Source organism: Buteo buteo, chromosome 12 (assembly GCF_964188355.1).
Source record: "Buteo buteo chromosome 12, bButBut1.hap1.1, whole genome shotgun sequence".
NCBI classification, from domain to species: domain Eukaryota; kingdom Metazoa; phylum Chordata; class Aves; order Accipitriformes; family Accipitridae; genus Buteo; species Buteo buteo.
The window spans coordinates 37,958,076-37,976,720 of NC_134182.1; the positions used below are offsets into that span (position 1 = coordinate 37,958,076).

General features: G+C 61.6%; 1 protein-coding gene across 6 annotated transcripts in view; it reads left to right on the forward strand.

Moving 5' to 3' along the window:
• Window positions 1–15,974: 15,974 nt before the first annotated feature.
• Window positions 15,975–18,645, forward strand: part of FGFR1 (fibroblast growth factor receptor 1) — a 31,801-nt gene continuing 29,130 nt past the window's right edge. For 4 of the 6 annotated variants that reach the window (XM_075043451.1, XM_075043446.1, XM_075043448.1 and 1 more), the window contains exon 1: window positions 16,108–16,243. The gene's annotated coding sequence lies outside the window, so the exon portion shown is untranslated. Of the gene's footprint in view, window positions 16,244–16,748; window positions 16,872–18,645 lie in introns of those variants that run through there. The other 2 variants (XM_075043447.1, XM_075043445.1) reach the window with 2 other exon arrangements.

The window sequence follows — 18,645 nt, forward strand, 5'->3', positions numbered from 1 at the left end:
CAGCATCTTCCCCCCCAGCAGCCCCGGCCCCAGACTGCTCTTCCCCACCGCTTCCCGCCGTGCTGGCGCGAGGGTGCAGTGGGGTATCGCGGTGCCCGGACTTGCCCTGCGCTCCAGATGCAACCGCAGTCTGCTGCAGCTGGAGAGACCGGGACGCATCCCCGGGCAGTCCCCTCCTGCCCATCTAATATTTCCATGGTCTTGCAATTGAGAGCAAAACCGCTCCCCTCTTCCCGCCACCGCTGGTTTCGGCATCGCTGCCAGAGCCGCTGCCGGCTTCGGTGCTCGGCATGCACCAGCTGGACCGGGAGAAGCCGGGTGTCCGCGCCAGGCGGGACATCTCTGCGGAGCCTGAGCCCGCTCCATCGCCCGCGTAGCGCTGGGCACAGCAGGGGACGCTGCCTGCAGCACGGGGGGTTGCATTTGGGGTCTTTGCCACCCCTTCGGTGGCAGTGCTATTGGCAGGGCTATTGGCAGGGCTATTCCCGGTCTACCTACTCCCTGACCGGCAAAGCACGCACGCTGCAGCTCGGTAATGGCTTTACTTCTCCTGAACGCCCCCGGTAATGGGGTTGCAGCAGGACCCTTCATCAAACCCTGGAAGCTCAGACAGCCGTGCGATGCCTGCATGGCCTGACAGAAGAGGTGGGCAGAGGGGCCAGTCCCACGTTGGGCACTCCGACTGTCCGCCCAGCCACCAACACCGCTGCTCCCTGCTCTCCCCAGGCCTGGGAGGACCCTCCATCCTCGGCTTTTTTATAAAACCTGGGGTCGAACCCCCCTAGGCAGCAGCCCACTGCCTCCAGGCTTGTCACACCAGATGTAAACTTGGGCCATTGTCCCTTTAGGACGTTTGTCACCTAAAAATACCACCTGTGTTTTCCTTCAACGCTGTTGTAGTTTGTAATTGGTGCATATAAATATCTACATAGATATATATATATATATACAGAAACACAGCTGAGCAGGATTGCTATTTAAAGGCCAGGCGAGGAGGAGGACCAGCGCCAAGCCCGTTTTTTAGGAACGGGGCATAGGTGCAAGCCGAGGACACAGACCCAGCCCGGTGGCTGCGCTCCAGGGTCACAGACCCATCACCTGGCAAAAATAGGAGCGTACGTAGGGGTTGGAGGAAGTTTAAATAAACACCGAAGATGGCGTGGGGGGGAACGGCCGAGTCCGGCTTTGCGGCACCTGCCCCGGCGAGGGGCAGAGCTGCGGGTAACCCCCTGTCCCACCTCCCCTCACCGCTTCATCCGACAGGATCCCCCCCCAAGGGGCATGGGGGATGCAGCACCCCAAAAGCCACGGGAGGATTGGGCTTGCGCAGCACCAGCCCCGGGAACGTTTAGCGTTAGCAAATGCTGAATGCCAGGACCGGGGGGGGGGGGGATGTCCCAGCAGCACCTGCTCTGCCCTTACACCTGGGCACAAAGGCAGCCACTGTGCCGGGAACGCGACACCCCCGCCAGCTGAGCCCCGTCCTCTCCGGGGATTTGCGCAACAGAAACCCCCGGCCCCTGCCAAAGCCAACACAGGCTGCTGCCGCTGTGGGAAGAGGCAGAGCGGAGTTCAGAGCCTTCGCTCAGGCCCAAGCGCAAACCACCTCCTGCCAGCTCGGATGCCGCGGCTTTGGGGGTTTTTGCTTCCTCCCCACCACCGTTTGAGTCAGCCCTTTCTGCAGCGCACTGGGAGCAAAAAGCCTCCGCAAGCACCTCCGTGCGAAGCCACCGAGTTTCCCTTCGGTCCCACCCCCGGACCCCACGAGGACCCGAGTGACCCTCCACGCCGAATCCGCCGTCCCTGCCCCGGGGACGATCAGCAGTGGTCCCCGTCCCGAACGGGCTCCCCTGGCCGGTGGAGGCAGCGATGGGGGGGACGGGGAGCCGCTGGCCCCCAGCCAGCGGAGCGTCTGGGCAAACGAGGAGCTGTGCTAACGAGCGCCGCAGCCTGGGTCCCGCGCACCGTGGCTGTTCGAGAGGGCAGGGTGGGACGAGCGCTGGTTTTTGGCTGTGGTGCTCCACTTGCCGTGCAGTGCTGGGCTGCAGGGGCCGGACCCGCGCTCCTCGGGGCTGGAAATCGAGGAGCATCGCGCTTGCCACGACCCCACGCTGCTGCCTGAGCCGCACGGGAGGGGACAAATGGCCTCACCTTTGCAGCCAAGGAATCAAACCCACCGCCCCGCACCCTGGGCCACCCCGGGACCCCCAGCTGGGAAGCCCACGGCCAGCGCCACGTGGGATGCGGCTGCAGCATCCCGAGGCACCGCGTGTCCCTGCGCGATGCCGCAGTGCAGACGGACAAGACCTTGGGCTCTCCATCTTGCAACGCCTCCGGGCACCGCCGCTCTCGCCAAGCTCACCGGCTTGCAGCTATATAAACCCTGACCAGTGCTCCCAGTGCCTGGCTGCAGCGTGAATGTACCTGCTGCGGGCTCGGCCCCTCTCTGTCCCCAGGCAGCCACCACCCCCTGCTCGGGGCCAGCTGGCAGGTGACGATGCTGGGGCTTTGTCTCTGGCCTATGATGTTGCCCGTGATTTATAGGTCATTTTACAGCAGCTGTAAAGAGGCTGTAAATTATAGGAGGGGCATAAATTAGCCACGGACCCCTTTACTGGCCATAAAGATCTAAGGCCCACCACAGCTGCCTTTGGAGCTGGCACCCCGGGAGCATTCCCGAGGACAGCCAGGGGTGTCTTCAGCCAGGCCAGCGGGGCCGCGCCGAGTTATTTAGCACGCCTCAAATAAATGGGCCCTTTTATTCCAGCGGGGCTGCGGAGTCGGCGGGTGACAGGTGGGGAGGGGCCGGTGCGATGGGGGCAGCCCAGGGGGGGCTGGGGGCTCCCTGCCGAGTCTCAGACCTTTCCCCCTTGCTTTGTTGAGGGGGGGAAGAGGGCACTCCGTCCCCCCAAGGGGCCCTCGGTGCCGGGACCCCCAGCCCAGCCCCAGGTGGGTTTGACGGTCCAGCCCAGCGGCCGTCTGCCAAGATGCAGCGGCGGGACGGTGTGCCGGGGGCTCGGGGGGCAATGCCTTTGGGCTCGCAGGTGGCTCTTTCTCCCAGCTGGCATCTCCATGGTTCCTCTGCCCAGGGTGGGGAGAGCATCTTCTGCACCATGGGATGCCAGAGACCCTCCGGTCCCCAGCTATCCATACCTCGGGTGGGCACGGTGGTTGCTGGCACGGACCCAGACACACGCGGATGCACCCAGCGCTGCCGCAGCCCTCCGAGCACGGCCGGACCGCGGCGTTCCGGGTGCAGGCAGGGATGCAGGCAAGCTCCTGCGGCCGCCCCGGCTGCCTGCCCCGGCTCACAGTATACGGGGGCTCGGTGGGGCAGCCCCACGTCCTTCTCTTAATGAGGGGGGGTCAGCTCCTCATTTAGCTCCTGCAGCCCTCGGCAGGCGCTGCCGCCGCCGCTGCCTCCCGTGCGGCGTGCCCTCCGCGCGGAGGCTCCGTGTGTGCCAAGTCCCCCAAATTCCTCCGCTGGCCGCCCTGCCCCAGCGGCAGTTGGTGCCCTGTTGTTCTCCGACGTGACCCTGGAGCACAAACAGCTTTGCAGCTCCTCGCCGTCCCGTTAATTACATTATGTCTAACGAGAAGGATCAGGCGGAAGGGATTAAACTTTGAATCTGCTTCTGCGGTCCCGGCGCACAGGAGAGAAAAGCAGCTTTATCCATTCAAAACGGGAGTCATTTTTCACACCAGCTCCAATCCCAGCGCTAATCTCCTTAGTTTACCCAGCCCGCTGTCAGCTCCGCACACAGGCAGGGCAGGCAGGATGCTCCCGGCCCCAGCATCGGGGTCTTTTCTTCCTTATCCAGCTTTGTAGCCTGCCGGACAGTGATGGAGCTATGACGGGGCAGGCAGGGGACTTTGCAAGCCCTGCCCCAGTGCTCAGCGTGCTCAGGGGACAATTTCAGTGGCTTCTCCCCCGCCTCCGCTTGTGCCGCGCTACGCCGGTCACCACAGGACAAAACAGCACATCTGGGGAATTTCTGAGAGTTGCCAGTGGCTCAGCATTTCCTCCTGCCCAGGGCTGCAGCTGCTCGCCGCATGGCTGGAGCGCGGGAAGTACCGGTTTGGGATGAAGCCTGTTCGCAGGCATTTCAGGGAAGAGCTTCCAAGCATTGGGGTCCATGCACACACAGCGCCAGCGGAGCTCCCGGTCCTCAGGACCACCCGAAACCCCACGGCTGGGCACAGGGTGAGCCCCCATGGCCGAGGAGGGATGGAGCCCATCAGGGAAGGCTGCAGAGCTCACACGGGTCCAGCAGGACCCAGCGCACCGCAGGCGATGCTGCAACTCTGGGCGGCTGCACCTCTGGCTGCCGTGGGAAGACAGGGACACGGGGACAGAGTTTGGCTGTCACCACTGTTCCCAGCGTCTGCTCCACGTTTTGGCCCCTCTGCAGCTGTGCCAGGGCATCTTGGGGCACCGGCGGCTAGGCAGCCCTGCAGCCGGGCGAGCGAGCAGTGGAATGGGTGACTCTGGAGAAGAAAAGCCCCCAAGCAGGACGGGCAGCCGTGGGAACGGGGCTCGCTAGCAGCTGTCCCCACGTGCCCTGTCACCCGAGGTGGCGGCATCCTGAAGAGCTGCGGCCAGGAGGCCCGGGGGTGCATCCACAGGAAGGTTTGGGCCACTTGGCATCGGCAGGTTGTTAAACACACAAACAGGGAGATGATTGTCCAGGCTGGGAATTGCCCGGCTAGAGGGTAGGGATTGTTTTGCCCAGCGACTCTGTCAACCGGAGCGAGCCCCTCACGCGGGCACCCCTCCAGGCTCTCGGGCTAGTGATTTGCATGATTATTCAGCATGAATTTGCCTTTGTTACTGAACAGGGCATAGCCAGGGGTCACCGTTTCTGAAGAGCTGCGGTGCCGCAGCCCGGCACGCAGAGCTGCCGGAGACGAGGCCGCAGCGGGTCAGCAAGCCGGGCTGACACCCCGCAGCAACGGGGTCGCCCCTCACGTCACTCAGGCTGCTGTGAAGAGGGCGGTTTGCATTTTGAGAGGCTGGAGCATCACCTGCCTCCCCCACATGCAGCCCCGCACCGAGCCTGCATTTTGTCCTCTGCCCAAAATACCCAGGAAAGCGCTGGCCAGCCAGGCAGGACCATGCAGGGCTCCCTCCCCAGCCGGGCTTGCCCTGCTCTCTCTTCCACCAGGGCATGTTGCTACACAAGCCGATGGCTTGACCACGAGCTCCCAGAGCCACCGAGCTCCCTGGGGAATTGGGGCAAAGCCGTGCCACCATGGCTGCTCGGTCGTCAGAGCCCTGCAGCGTGCCGGGGCGGCGGAACCAGTGCTTCAAGCTGGGCAGAGCCACAGACGGAGGGATGGTTTGCTGGGGGTAAGGGCTGCTCAGAAGCAGGGTCTTGCGAGTCTCAGTTTAACACTCAAGCTGAGATTTCCCAGCGCCGGGTTAGGTGTGGAGCCCTGCGGTAATTCCCTGGTGGATAAGGGAAAGCGCAGCCCCAGGACTTGGTGATGTTTGCAGTCTGCGTGGCAGACGCAGGTCCTCTGACGGCAGCAGACAGACACCCCCAGGCAAAGGGCCCCCCTCAACGTACCAAATCCGACCCTGCAGCCGCCCGGCACGCTCTCCCTGCAAACGCCTGACCTCGAGGTCTCTCAGGAAAAACAGGGAAAACCTCTGCCCCTGGGACGGGCACGGGGCTCGGCTCTGCACAGAGAGACCCTTGTGCTCCATGACGGTGCCTGGACCCGGCGGCAGCGGCTGCGGTGGTCACACTCCCAGCATGGGGACAGGGCTGCTGAGGAGGACGGACACGGGGAGCTGCCCCGGGGGGTTGCGATCAGCTGGAGCTCAGCTCTGCAAAGCCGTCCCCGGTAGCTGCAGCACTGGGAACGGTGGGCGCAGCCACCGACCCCCCGGCCCGGAGCACAGCTGCCGTCCAGTGCTCGCTGCGAGACGGCAGCAGTAAATCTGGGCTCGTTGCTGGAGACCCCAAGGAGAGCATCTGCAGCTTGTTTTCAGCGTGAACTCCTGTAAAAAGGGCACTGTGCCTATAAATCCATCACAGGGAAGCTTCCGGGAAACCCGGTTCGGCTTCTGTTCCTCTAATTCCTCTCGCACAGAGCCCCTACTACTGCCAGCACAGAGGCAGGGCAAACTGAAGGGGCTTTACACATCGCATCTCTGCAGCCCGTCTGGCCAGGTCCCCCCAGTGTCACCTTCTCAGTGTTCAGCAGCAGGGACGGGAGCTCCCACCCTTTGGGGACCAAAACCCTCTGCAACAGCTCCCTGGGAGCCAGCCAGAAACCTCTGCCAGGGCCATCTTCTGAGCCAGGCTGTGCTGTGTCCTTTAGCACCGAACAGTTAAAACGGTCTTTAAAGCCTTCTTGGAAATCACAGCTCATCAGCAAAGAGAAGGATAAACATTTTAAAGTCAAATATTGGTGGGTGAGCGTACCAGAGGATACTTCCTACCCCTGCAGATTAAGCCCAAAGGAATTAATCAATAAGAGTCTAATTTAAGAAGCTTTTATGCCCCTGTGGAGCTCTTGCTCTCTCTATATATATACCACTTGGCTACCCCAGCGCTGCAGGTGCTTTTATAAGCTGCTGATGAGGATAAGGCCCTGGGGAGGCTTGGTGACCACTTCATCTCTAGCTGGAGGTACCATGCTAAGCCATTCCTACCTGGGGACTGCCAGGGATGCCGCAGGCAAGGGCAGGGACATGGGGGGCTGGAGCTGTGTCTCAGGGATGCGGGAGCAGGCGTGCATCTTCTACCACCCCTCCCAAGGGGTTAACCCTGCTCCTGAGTTTACATTCCTGTGTGATGGGAAATGTGATATGGCAGCCCCAGCCTCCTTACTGCTTGCCCTGCCCGCAGGAAACCCACGGGTGACAAGTCGCGGCTGCAGCCAACGCGGGAGCTGTGGGATCCAGGGGCAGCGGGGCTCGTCCCTCGCTGGCCAGGGGATGGCAGGGTCCCTGCTGTGGGAGAGGCAGTGGGGGCACAGGGACCCCTCTCGGGGCTGGCGCGAGGACCATCCTTCCCCTTGGCTGAGAGCAAACCTCGGCTGCGTGGAGACGTGCTGCAGCCCTGCCTGGTGGCTCTCCAGGCAGTGGTGGTGGTGGGTCTGGGCAGGTCTCCAAGGAGCTGGAGAGGGTGATGGGGAGGATGGGCTGTTGCAGAGGATGGGCTTGCTCAGGGCAGGGTGAGCAAGACAGGAAGGGTTTTGAAAGCAGGTGGTGAAAGAAATGAGCTGGAAAAAAAATAGACATAATCACCAGGGGCTCCTTCTAGCTTAATGCTCTTCAGTGAGCAGGGACGGAATCTTTCTCCTTGCTGGAGGCACCCCTAGAAGAGTGCCTTTGGTCCCAGCCATGACCCTCCGGTGTCTGTGGAGGTTTCCAGCACCCATGAACCCAAAGGAGCGCTTCCAACCCACAGGCTCCTGCGTGGGGCCAGGCTGCAGCCAGGGAAGGTGCAGAGCTGCTGCAGGAGCAGCGGGAGAATGTGACCTGGGAGGTGTGTGGTGTAGGGCAGCTTGACGGGGGCTTGGTCCCGGAGAAGAGGCAGCCGTGGTGGGGGAGGACAGGCATGCTCCGGCAGTGCTTGAGGAAGATGCTCTGGGCAGAGTGTGTGTCAGCCCAGTGGGAACACTGGCTCTTCTTTGGGAGTGATGCTCCTCCAGGGAGGGATGGAGAAGCTTGGCTGTTTGCAGAAGCGGGGAAAGGGCAACAGGAGCCCAGCGGTCCCAGATGGGAAGGCGAGAGGAGCTGTTTGCAATCTGGAGGGGGTTAGAGAGTTTAGGGTCTGTCTGTGGTTTGCTTTGCCTTCCTCCTCCTCCTGTTTCCAGAGTGTGGGAGGCATCTTCGTCCGGCCTCACCAGCAGCATCAGGCTCATGTGGGTTTGGCAAAGCAAGCGGGCACAGCTCTCTGCCCTGGTCTATAAATACAGCGGCTTCTCCGGGGCTGTCTAGACAGGAAGCAGCCTGCGAACTGGGAGAAAACTCCCTGTGTTAAAGGGGACCGGCAGCTTGTGCTGGGAGCCCAGGGAAACTTGGCTACCGAAATACGCAGGTGTGCCCAGGAAGCTCCTCTGAAAGGGGCTGCAGAGCCCGGGAGCCTGGTTGCTGCCAGGCTGCCTGGATGCAGCAAAGTCTTGGCCCTAGATCAGCTGGGCAGGAGCTGCTGCCTGAATCCCATGCCCTGCTGCTGCTGCAGGCAGCGCAGAGCTCCTCCTGCCCTCTGTGTCCCATACTTCAGGGCGCATAGACTCCCAGAAAATTCCTTCTTCCTATATCTGGCAATGGGGAGAGCCCTGCAGCAAGCACCTTGCTTCCAAATCCAGAGGATCCAAGGCCCTGGATGAGGTGGAAGAGGATGGGGAGGCAGCGCGGCCGTGCCATGGAGCACTTCCACCAGTGCAGCCGCAACCACCCCCTCCATCCCAGTCAGGCCTTCCTCCCTCCCAGCCCAGCTGGCCCCTCTGCCTCCTGTCCTTACGCTGAGCTTCGCAAAGCAGCATGTGTGAGAGCAGCTCTAGGCAGTGGATCCGCTGGATCCCTCACTCATCAGAGCCTGGGAAACAGCACAAGGACCCAGCTGCTTGGGTCCTTCCTTCCAGGCTCTGAACTTGTTAGAGTTTGCTTTGCATTGCTTTCATTTTATACCCTTGCAGGGGAAAATCCTCATCCCGGTTGTTTTGTTCCTGGCTGTGGCTTTTTTCACTATAAATATCCAAGCATTGCTTGAAAGAAAAAACCAGCTCTAGGTAGTGGGAGAAAAATCATAGCCCATGGGTAATGACACATAATTACAGCCTTTCTCCTGATGAAAGGAGCTGCCATTGAGCTCCTAAATGACAGTGTGCAGAAAACGCTATTATCAGATTATCCTAGTGGCAGAATCTTTGCAGCAGCAAGGAGGCAAAACGCATCGCCCGGCCGGCCCTGGGGAGGAAGAGCAGCCAGCACCATCCTCGGCTCTAGCCTGCATAGGAGTGCGAAAGCCGGAGCAGCAGCCTTCCCAGGGAAAAAAAATCCTTCAGCTGAACGGATCTCTGTGGTAGCCCAGGCTGTTTGCTGCCCCTGGAAACTTGCACTGGTCCCACCAGCTCAAGGAACCTGTCCCAGTGTCCCCAGTTCCCAGCAAGGAGAGGGGCTGCAGCAGCCCCCATGGGCCAGCACCCGGGCTGGGCTCTGCAGGGGTGCGATAAGAGAAGGTGTCCTCGAGGGCTGGAGGAGATCTGCCCAAGTGATTTGTCTCTTGCTCTTTGCCTGTATCACTATAAATGCTGTAAATTACAGGCATTTGTTATCTGGAGCTTCCTCCTCCTGCTAAGGCAAGATAACAGCCAGAGGAGGCTGCTGTTATTATTGTGATCAACTTCAGCACCTTTATCTACCCCTGGAGATCTTTTGGGCCTGACCCGAGGGTAGCAGGAGACCTTCTCAGGGTGGAGAGCCAACGGGATGGGCAGTGCCCCGTCCCTGCCCCAGCTCTTGAGACAGCGGCTGTCCTGGGCAGCATCAGCATATCTTGATTTCAAGTCACCGGGGCAGCTTAGCAGCCACTGCCCACCAGAGAGCCCAGTCCCTTTTCCCCCTCACAGGGAGCGAACCCAGGGTTGAACCGCTCTGTCCCCAGGTCTCTGAGCCTGCCTGGGTGTGCCGGCACTTCCCTGTAGCCTGAGCAGCCTCGGGATGAGTAGAGCATCAGTGCAGCTAATGGGAAGTGCTAGATGTCCCCTGGGACAGCTTATTAAACATCACAGCCCTGCGAAAGAGCCTGGCTGGAACAGTGTGACATTCATACACCAGCTCAGCTTCAGTGCAAGAGGGGCAATGTCAAACAAACGTAATTAATTTCCCTCTGCAAATCAATCGGGGGCCAGAAGTCAAGCCCGCCTGGTACAGGAGATACACTGCAGTGAATAATTGTCCTCGTGGATGGGTGATCCATGCCGCGCTTCTGAGGGCGTGCTGCTCGCCTCCAAGCAAATTAAAGAGCCTCCCCCTTGGGCTGACGGCGAGACGAGGCTGCAGGCCCTCCGCGATGGATTATCTGCCACGGTGAGTTACTGTGGGGCTGAACCGCCTGCCAGAGCTGCTCAGGGCACTTCCCCGGCGATGAGCCCAGGTTGCGTGAACCAAACCCGGCAGATCTTTCTCGGGCAATAGGTTTCTCGGATGGATGGTTTGGTCCTTCACCTCCTTCACCTGGCGGCTCTAACAGAAGTGCAGCAGGGGGAAGGCTGCACCTTTGTCCCGGGAGTGCCCAAGGGGATGCAGAGCACTGAGCATCCTTTGCCCCCACTTCCCCTCTCCCCCTGCCCCACGCAGCCCTGGGGGAGCCCGGGGTGGCAGTGGGAGCCTGTCCTGGAGGGCCACCAGTCTGGGGACGCGCCTAACTGCTGGCCTGGCTGCAAACACCGCTGTGCAACTGTCTGCCCCAATTGTTGTCTGCAGACAATAAAATATCATGTGATGTCTTAATGAGCTCCTTGGTATTTGACAATTGCAGGGTAGCAGAGCTCACTGCCCTGGCTGGAGGGGCTGGACCCTGCCCGGCTCCCGGCACTGGTTTCTCCGTGAGCAGTTGCTGTGAAGCGGCTCAGTGTGGGAGGACAGGAGGAGTTGCTCTGCCCGAACTGGAGGAAGGCTCCGTAGGGGACCTGGCTGGCCAGGACCCTCAGCCCTGTCTGCCCTGGCTCTGCCCTGAGAGGGCACGTCATGGGAGGGGGCAGAGAATTCTTATCAGCTGAGTTTTAAAACAAGATACCACACTTAGGGAAGTGGCAAAAAAAAGCTGGGTTCAGGCCCTTTGAAGGCAAGGCAGGATGGCTTTGGTGTTTTCCTCTCCCTGGCTAAGCTTGCTCGATACCGCTCTTGCTTGGCCTCTGAAATGCCGCGTCTGTGGGCAGACCCCAGCGTGACGGTGGGTGTCCTGAGCATCTCTGGCCCTGGAGCTGGTCCTCTCCTCTGCAAGTGAGTTGATGCTTGGGCAGTTTAGCAGGCAGGGGCTTCTGAAGGATGCATTTCCCTTCATCACCATCAGAAGAGCAGCAAGTAGCAGCAGATGGGTGGATATTACAGTGCCGTTGAGATGCGACCAAGGAAGGAAAAAGCCAGTTTGGGTTGATGCTGATAGCAGAGAAACCTCTGAGCAAGGAGAGTGCTGGGGAGCCAGCCTGCGGCCCTGCCGCCAGTGCTTTGCCCGTGCCAAGGCTTTTACCCCGGCACAGCAGCGTCCCAGAGATGCTGTTCCCGGGCAGGCGTGGTGTGGGCTGGGACGGGGCTGCACCCAGCCAAGCGATGCTGCCACGGGCGCCGACCCGACCTGGCTGGGCAGCCGAAGTCCAGCTGAGCGCCGGCAGCGCCTGTAGCCGCAGCCAGAGCCACTAATAACGCTTTATTGAGCTGGACTGGAGAGGCGAGAGAGGGGGCTTCCTGTAAAAGGCAGCGCTTTGCTTCCAAATCATGCCCGGGAGCTGATGCATTATCCCTGGTGTTGCTGATTTTCATGTGTCGCGTTTCCCTGGGAAAGCTGGTGTTTTGAGAGCTCCCTACAGGGTCCTGCCGGCCGGTGGCAGGGTGGCCTGGCCGGCTGCTGGCCCTCGAGAGGGGCTCGACTTTTTTGAAGTGGCGTAGGCAAACTATGTCCATGCATCCCGGCTGCCGACCGGCAAGCCGCTGGCCTTGGGGCAGTAGGCTGAGTTGTTCTCCGTGACTCAAACGTTCCGGCAAGCTGTTTGCCAAGGTCGGATAATGCACCTGGAAATCTCTGCAGAGCGCTGAGCAAACCCTTCTGCTCGGCCGGGAGGGGAGAGCGGGGGAAAAGCAACGGTCGTGCCTTGGGGATCAGGAAAGAGGGTGGCACAGGCACAACCTGCCCTCGGCGCTGGCTCCCGTCCGGGAAGGGACAGGGATGTCCCGCCTGAACCCCCGGGGTCGGGCTGCATCCCACGGCACAGCCGTTAAGGCGAGTGCACGCTTGCGCGCGCTCGGCGCTCGCCGCGGCGGGGCTGGTGCACGTCCCGCGGGGAGCAGCGCCCGCGCACATGTGGGCTCTGCCGTTCTCACACGGGCTCGAAGCCACAAGCCAGCCAGCTGCCTGCAAGGAGCCCCGCACCCTGATGTGCTCCGGCCTTTTCAGGGAGAGACGGGAGCTGACAAAGTCTTTGTCAGTCAGATCTGTCAGGGAAAGCTCTTTGTTCTTCAGCATTTGCTCTTGCCTCCCCCTCTCCAAACCTAAACTAGATGCATCTGCTTTTGTTTTCTAAATGCAGAATTAGGGACTGAAAAGAGCCCCTTTGTAGTGGGGAGGAGGGGAGAGCTGCAGATCTTTAACTGGGAACGCAAGGTCAGGGGGGAGCTGCTCTATTGTGCTGGGACTCTCCTCCTCCAGCTCAGCCCTTTCTGTGCCCCCTCTTCGCACTCCGGTTTCCACTAGAACCACTGTGGAGATGCGGGGAAACCCGCCTGGGCGGGCAAGGGAGGACGGGCTGCTCCCCCAGTCCCAGCCCCAGTCCAGGGGCTGTGCTGGTGCCCACTGTCATCACCATTGCTGTTCCCATGCCCGACCGCAGGGATGGTGTAGAGTCGCCCTGTGGTGGGTTTTGCTGCTTCTCGGTGCTGCGGCTGGGAGCTGGTGAGGGGATGTGGGCGGCAAAGGAAGGGCACCCCACGGCCTTGGGCTGGCGAGCGGAGGTGGGCAACCTGACAGCGCTGAGCGCGTGGACGTGCACACATGGAGCCTGGAGGGCAATATATGTGTGCAGACGTACGTGTGGCCCTGTGCAGGGATGCAGATGGGACGGTGCACGTCCCTGCGGGCAGGGTACGAGGGTGCGTGCAGGCCAGCAGGTACATCCCCTGCCCCACGCTCCATCCCATGCTGTGGGAGGAAGGAGAGCTTGCAGGGAGGCTGTGAAAGCTGCAGGCTCTGGGAGCAAATTCCCCAGGGAGCTGCTCCCCAAACACCTTTGTTCGTCCACAGCCAAGACAAAACCCTGCAAGCCCTGGCCTTGTAAGCCTCTTTCTTCTCTGGCTCTTTTCTGTGTCAAGGCAGCTCTGTAGCGTGCCTCCCCCTTCCCAGCCACCTCCGTGCCACTCTCTCAAGGAGGTGGATGACTGAGACACAGCCGCCAGCCCGGGTAGCAGGACAGCATGTGGAGGCAGGGTCTGGACCACGGCTTCACACCGGCCATCCCAAGGCCAGGAACCCCTCTGCTGCGATGCAGACCTTCCCCTGCAACAGAGGGGACACCTCCCCATCGTGTCCGTGCCAGCCTGCTGTGGGCCTTACCACCTCCTGGCTTTCGTCAGCAGCTGGTTCACTCTCCCAGGCAGAAAGAATTACTTTTTAATTGAGAACCTGCTGCTCCCACATTAGGAAAAATGTCCATCGACAACACAGGAAAACCCCCAGGCTCAGCCCAGGGAACCGCAGCACTCTTTGGAGGAGGCAATGGAGTGACCAGGGAGCAGGGGAGCCGCAGCGGGACAGCCCAGTGCCCCTTCCCTTGCCAGCCCGGTGGCATGGCCTCCTCCGGCTTCCTCATCCTGGCCTGGACAGGGCGATCCCACGGGAGCGAGCTGTCCAGAGGGTTTGAAATGGGATTTGCTAACTGGGTAACCGCTCTGATTTCCACGACACAGTTGAGCACCGCGCAGTACCCGACGGCACGATAAACCTCCCCGGCTGAGCAGAACCTGCGCCTTTGATGATGCTCCCCACTGGCTGGTGCTCACAGGCTATCGCGGGGATTTGCCTGACACACGGTAAGCTGTTCAGCTGTTGCGGTAACTGAGACCTACTTTAAGTTTTTCTTAATCCTGTTCTTGATTCACTGCAGCTAAACTGAAACAAGCCCAGGTTCACGTGAAATCAGCATCTGCGTTGCCTCGAAATTGCATCACCAGTGCAAATGCCTGTGTGGTAGAGCCCAGCACATCGCTCCCCACCTCCCCCAGTCCAGGAGAAAGGCACAGACCAGCAGGACCTGGTGCTGCCTGCTGCTGCCAAAGCACAGTCCCCCAGCCCTCTGCCCATCCTTGTGAGTACAGGCAGGCAGTGAGCTCCAGCTTGGTCCTTGGGGCCCTGTTGCTCCTCGGCCTCAGCCGTGGCCCTCGGCAGTCCCCCATCCACTCTGGGGGAGCATTCATCTCCCTGTCCATCCTGGAGGACCTGTTCATGCTCCGTTTATGCCACCAGATGGTGACAGCTCGTGGTCACTCCTGCGCTGAGCCCCGATGCGATGCTGAGGCCGGGGATGCAGCTGAATCCTCAAACCTCCCGGGAGCAGGGGCTGGTTTTCCTCATTTTCTGCCATTTGCAAACACCTTCCCTTATAAAGGCCCAAGAACCGGTATCCTGTTGATGCAGTCGAGCAGAAAACCATCCCCAAGGAACAGCAGCAGCAGAGGTGCAAGCCCGTCCCCCTTCTATCGCGAGGTGTTATGGTGCAATCCCGTAAAGGTCCATTTCTGGGCCAACATTGACAAGCCTGGCACAAAAGCCCAGCGGGAGGAACGGCTGCTCTGGAGGAGAGCAGGACCAGGAGCTGCTGTGCAAGGGAGCTCCCCCAGCTTGTGTGGGTGCCCCAGCCGGTCCCCCAGCAGCTTTGCTAGCAGGGCACCTTCGGCACAAAGCGGCCTGGCCCCCGGCTGTCGGGCGATGAGGGGAGAGGAAAGCAGGGGTGGGGGTGAGCGGCTGTCCGGGATGCCCCAAATGTGCATGGGGCGAGTTGTGCTTGCAGGGGGCTGGGGTCGGCTCTGCTGCCCTGCTGTCATCGAAACACTCCGCATGTTCAGCTTGCTGGGAGAATAGCATCCCAGCAGGTGTGTTATCTTCCCCCCTTCTCCCTGTTCACACATCTGTCATCCTGGAAAGAAAATATTCAGTGGGTCTTGGCATGGCCAGCTGAACAGTTGCCTGAACAGGCAAGAGGCTGCTTCTGAAGACGGATGCCCAGCATTTGGTTCAAATATAGCTCTGGTGATTGACAGGGCTAATTCAGCCTGTCCTCTTCCCTGTTATAACTTAATCACTTACACATTGCCTCGCACAGGTCTTTCACTGCCAGCCAGAGACATCTTCATTCTGGGATGCCCTGACTTGGAGTCTGACTCGAGGCTGCTCCTGTACTAGTGCTCCCTGCACGGAGGCTGAACCGCCCTGCACCATCCGTGTCACCCCGAGCCGGTCCAGCTTTTGGGGGAGCTTGTCTGAGCTGCACAAACTGGGGCTCTGTGGGGTGGGCTCCCATGTCGGAGAGTACAGCAGACAGGCTGGCTACACTTGGTGTGGCAAAATTCCACTCTGCCCTTCGACTCGGGGACTCAGCCCAGTCCCAACTGAGACTGAGCAGAAGGCGCATGTGCTGCCTGTGCAGGTAGGGAGTTTTTGGGGTGCTCCGAGCTAGAGCTGCCGCGTTCCTGCTCCAAACCTCGGTGATAGGTTGCCCGATGTACACAGCTGGGAAGGGCAGAGGCTGCAGCAGCAGTGGCTCCCGGACGGCTCCTGGGCAGGATTTGGGTCTGGCGACCCTTTGAATATCCGCTCGCAGAAAGCGGGTACCCTGAGCCCTTGCTTCGCAGAAGAGCTGGACTGAGAGCTCCGGGCTGCCCGAAGCTCTGCCCACACTTGCTGCCTGCGTGCTGCTGCCTCTGGGCTGGGTGCCGGCTGGGGAGAACAGTGGGGTGCAGCGGTCCCTTCTCCCCTACCCGCACCACGGTGACCCAGGTTTCCCCGGCGAGCATCCCGCCGGGCGGCAGGGCGAGCGCCCGCTTCTCCCAAACCCGGGCCGGTTTGGGGGCGACGACCGCCCAGCAGAACCCCGCGGGGATCCCCGGGACCCCAATACTGGCGGGAGGCTGCCGGCAGCGCAGCCCCGGGGGTGACTACAAGCCCCATCAGGCCGCTGAGAAGGAGGAGGAGGAGGAGGGTGGGAGGAAGGCAGGCGGGGGAGGAGCCGGGAGGAGGCGGCGGGGCGGTGCGGGAGCGGCTCAGTCCGGCGGCGGCGGGCGCACGGCGGGGACGCGGCGGAGCGGGCAGCGGCAACAACGGCAGCGGCGGCCGTCGGGGCGGTCGCGGCTCCGGGAGCGCCTCCCGCCGCCACCTCGGGGCCGGCCCCCACCATGGGGCGGCCGCTGTAAGAGCGGCGGCGGCGGGGCTGCGCCTCTCGCCCCGGCCGGGGCTCCCCCTCCATTGTTCCCGGGAGCGGCGGGCACCGCGCCGCCGCCGCCGCCCGCGGGGCTCCGGTGAGTACCGCCGCCGCGCTCCGGCCGGGGATAACCGGGACCGCGGAGGGGAAGGGGGACGGTGGGGCAGCGCTTTGTGCTCCCCGCGGCTGGCGGCGGGGGGGCCCGATCCGGGACCGGGGGCCGTCCCCGTCCCGCGGGGCTCCGCCACCGCCGGACCCCCCCAGCCCTTTTTTCTCCCCCCCCCCCCCACCTCCCGGTGCGCCCATTTGGGGGTGGCTCGACGGCCGGGGGGTGGGGGGGGAGCCTCCGTTTTGCGGACACCGGGGCCGGCCGGTGTGGTTGTGGCGGGGGGGGGGGGGCCCGGTTTGCAGCCCCCGGGTTGCAGCCGCTCGGCGGGCGGCAGTTTTGAAACGCGGCGGGGCCGAGCCCGTCCTTCGGGTCGAGCCGAGGTTGGAAACCTCCCCGCAGCCCCCGGTCCCGGGGTGGGCTGGGGCCCGAGACCCCTCCCGGTTGCGGGGGGGGCCCGGCTGGGGGCTGTTCTCCGAGTTGCCGCCTCGTCCCTTATTCCCAAAAAGTTCCCAAGCGGGAGCCTCGCGGCTTCCAGAAAGAGATGGAAAAGGAGCTGCGTTTGGTTTTGGTGAAGATTTCGGATCCTGGGGCGTTGCGGCGGTCACCGAGGACGGAGGTGCTCGGAATAACGCGGTCCCGGAGTTTGTGTTTCCCTTTGTGTTTGCGAGCTGCCCGCGGGGAGGTGGGGGGCTCCCAGAGCCTCCTTTATCCCAACTCTTTGCGGGTCTCTGGGAATCGCTCGCGTTCATCCATGGCGAACGCGCGGGGAGCGCGGCGTGGCGGCCGACTACGCGTGCGATACCCGGTTAATCTGCTGGGCCGACGCGCGCGGCCCTCGGCACCGGCGTGGGTTTCGGGGGGCGTTTTCGGTTGCGGCGTTTGGGATTTCGGCCGTTGGGGCCGTGAGCCGCGGTCGCAGCCAGCTGGCCTTGTGCAAGGAAGGAGCAGAGCGTGTCCACGTTCCGGTTACACCGAGGAGCAGCGAAGCCGCCTCACGATTCCCTTCTCTGCCCGGATTGTTGAGTTACTGCCCCGTGTCTTGAGTGTCACGGCTGGCTGGTGCAGCTTCCTTCCCGTCAATGTTTAAACCTTAACGGTGCGGTTCGCCCAACTGCTTGCGTTAATAAAACAGGCGGGCTCGGAGGCTGCTGCTCTGCCAGGGTCCCAGCCAGAGTGAAATTGGGATTTGTGTTCAGGCGGAGGCGGTGATTTGCTCTGGCTGGAGATCTCTGGGTGCTGACCAGCTGGATGCGAGTGGACGTGCGGGGGCGTGGGGGGGGGGGCAGCCACCCTGCCCAGCCCTGGGGATGCTGCAGGAGCGTGGACCCCGCAGACCCCTGCTCTGGCTAGCAGCCATTTTCCCACACACAGGAGCGCTTCCTCCCTTAATCTCTGTGGTGGCTGGCATGCACTGTTGCCTTTTCGTTGTGTTGCTCAGAGAGGATTAAAATAAATAGTCCCTGCCCTGGTGGGGCGAAGGCAGGAGCAGCACCGTTGCAAAAGCAGCCCATGTGCGCGTTCGTTGGCTCCGGGCTTTGCTGCGCGGGAGGTGCCTGCCCCAGCCGTGCTGGGAAGGAGCCCAGGTTGCTTTGAGGTGTGAACTGGAGCTCCCTGTTTATTTATCTACCTAAAAACATAAACCGACCTAGGGAGCTGTATTGCCCCCAGCCCCAGCTGGTTTCCCTCTGTTGCTCTGGCCCCCCAAGCCCTGGCCGCTAGAAAGGGCCACTCGACTGGGGCTGGGTCGCAGATGCTCATCCCATCCCAGTAATTCAGCTTTCTCCCCCATTGGGGACCTTCTGCTTCTGGGCACGAAGGCAAAGGCCAACAGTTGGGGATATGTTTGCTGGAGAAATGTGTGTCCTTCGCCTCCCAGCAGCTTTCCTCGGAGGAGCTGAATGTAGTGAAGACCCCATCCAGCCCCCTCCCAGGCTGGATAACAGGCCTCTGCCTCTTCCAGATGATGGCAGGCTGTGGTTGTGTCCCAGTGTCCCTGTCCTCGACCAGTCCCCTCCCAGAACAGTCGGTGGTACCAGCCGGGTGGAGATTTGCGGGTATCAATGGATGCTCAGCAGGTCTGAAAATCAAGCCCTCGGGTAGGGATCCCTGAATTTGAGGATGCTTCTGAAACTGAACTGGTTTTACAGACACCTGTGGATGAGGCTGGGTCTTTCCCCATCCCTCCTGCCCCACGTGCCAAGCTCCCTCACCACTGGATGCCCACAGCGTGCAGTGAACTCAGCGGTTAGAGATACCCTGGTAGCTGTAAGGGCCTCTCGGCAGGCTGCAGCACGTATGGCTGGGAAGGGTTAACGCAGTATGTGTGCTGCACAGTTGGATATTTATTTTTCCAAGCATGCGTCTGCTTTAAGCATTATAGTTTTTCCCTA